General features: G+C 36.9%; 1 pseudogene; it reads left to right on the plus strand.

The window, feature by feature from the left end:
• Positions 1-1,386: 1,386 nt before the first annotated feature.
• On the plus strand, positions 1,387-1,677 carry LOC147510858 (mitochondrial pyruvate carrier 1 pseudogene; annotated as a pseudogene).
• Positions 1,678-2,291: the final 614 nt, after the last annotated feature.

Raw genomic sequence — 2,291 nt, forward strand, 5'->3', positions numbered from 1 at the left:
AGTCATCTCACCATATCAAATTCTATGTATTTATGTGGTCCTGATCATCCTGACATGGCTGTAACTTTCATAAATGTTGTTATGATGTACTAGGACATTGGGAAGATGAATACAGCTCTTCATTATTTGCAAGAAGCCTTAAAAAAGAATGAGCGCCTTCTTGGTGAGGAGCATATTCAGACCGCTACATGCTATCCTGCTCTGGCCATTGCATTCAGTTGTATGGGGGCTTTCAAACTTTCTCTCTATGTAAGTCTTTGTAAGGATTGTTTCATGTATAGGGTAGTATGCCCAGGAAATCGAATGATTGTAAAATCATACGGAGTTTTTTGTTTGTAGCATGAAAAGAAGCCATACGACATACTTGTGAAACAGCTTGGTGAAGAGGTTCAAGGTTGCGGGATTCTTAGAACTGGATCAAGACATTTAAGATGCACGATCTTTAGGTCAAAGGACGTCTTAAAGTTACAAGTGTTACCTTTAAGTGCTAAATTGGAGTTTGTCAATTCACAAAAAGATCTTTGTTTCACCCCTCACTTGGTAGTTTTAACTTATATAGGCAACTGCACATAAGCAAAAAGGGCAAGCAGCCAATGTTGCTTCTGCTTAAAAGTCTTTTAATATATTGAAGGTACTTGCTGATTATTATTATCTTGATAAGATAGCTTCATATGAAAATTTTGAAAATATATGCGAGGTAATGAAGAAATGTGTTTTGGATAGCAGGCCAATCCAGAGCTCCAGAGCTGATTCAAGCTTTCCAAGCCATTGCAAGTGGAGGGTCTGAAAATACTGGATTAACAGCCAACAAACCCTTTGGTACATCAATAATGGGGGAGAACTTGAATCGAGGTAGGGGTGTCGATGAACAGGCTGCCCGTGCGACAACAGAGGTTAGGAAGAAAGCGGCAGCAAAGGGCCTTCCTGTACGCCCACATGGTGTTCCAGTTCAAATTGTGCCTCCACTCACAAATTCTTAATATCATCAATTCTGGGGTAACTGCATAATCTCTTAGCAATGCTATAACAATCCTATTTTTGTTAATTAAATAAATAAATATTTATAGCAAGTATTTTATTTTATTTTATCAATATTATTTGGACATGGGCTTAAGTGGGCTTTAATTAGGAAAAAAAAAGGAGGATAAATAGTGAAAGAGAAAAACGTGAGTAGATAGAGGGATAGGGGATTATAACCACTGAACCTCTTTCCTTGTATTGGGGGATTTTTTTTCTTTTAAAAAAAAAGATGCACGAGAAAGAAGGGGGAGAGGGAAAGTTCTAGGTTTAAAACAAATAGACGAAGAAAAAAAAAGAACCAACCAATGACCAATCACAAATCTCTCTCTCTATCTCTCTGGTTTCCAATCTCAAGAACAGTTGTAAATGTTGGCTTTCAAGTCATTCTTGAACAGTCCTGTAGGTCCCAAAACAACTTTTTTTTTTTTGGGACCTATTGCCAATTGGGGATTTATTGTTGCTAGGTTGGTGGACATGCAAAAGCCTCCTGAAATAATCCTTGGCAATATGACTGCAGTCATGTGTGTTTACTCGGGGTTGGTTATGAGATGTTCATGGATGGTTCAGCCACGTAACTATCTGCTTCTTGTATATCCTGCCTCAAATGAGGCAGTGCAACTTTATCAGCTCTCTCGTTAGGCAAGGGCTAAGGGGTAAGGAATGAATTACCATTATTTCATTTTACTGTTTGTAGTATATAGTATTATATATATTACCTGCAGATTGATATGAATTTTCTTGAGCCCATCTTACTAATAATGTTAATGAAATATACCGATTAAGTGTGACAACAGTTGATGTCTTTGAGAATTGGGACGGTGGAGTTGGGTCAGGTCTTGTGGTATCAAGTGTTTTCTCTCCTTGGTTTAATTATTTTACCCACAACAGTTGAGAAAAAAAAAGGCCAAGTTGGCCTTTAGTTTACGGAAATTTGTGTTGCGTATGAAATTGAATTTGATTCAATAGTACGTTGTTAAATTAGCAGGAAAAAATAGGCCGGTCACTGTGATAATTTGGTCTTGCAAGTTATAATGAAGATCTCTGAGTAGTATAAAAATCCAAACTTCATAAAATGACAAAAGTAGACTTATATGGTTTCCTGATGATGTGATCTTAAATTTAGAGGTTATACTTGCTTAAGCCCAAAGCTAGATAGTGTTTTCTTTTGCTCTTTTATTTAGCTTCTACCACTCAAGGTCTATCTTAACCTTTGTTTTTACATGAACTTCTACTGAGAACAGTGGACTTAGATAAGAATGGAAATGGACTTG

The sequence above is a fragment of the Coptis chinensis genome, chromosome 3 (genome assembly GCF_015680905.1).
Source record: "Coptis chinensis isolate HL-2020 chromosome 3, ASM1568090v1, whole genome shotgun sequence".
Lineage (NCBI taxonomy): Eukaryota > Viridiplantae > Streptophyta > Magnoliopsida > Ranunculales > Ranunculaceae > Coptis > Coptis chinensis.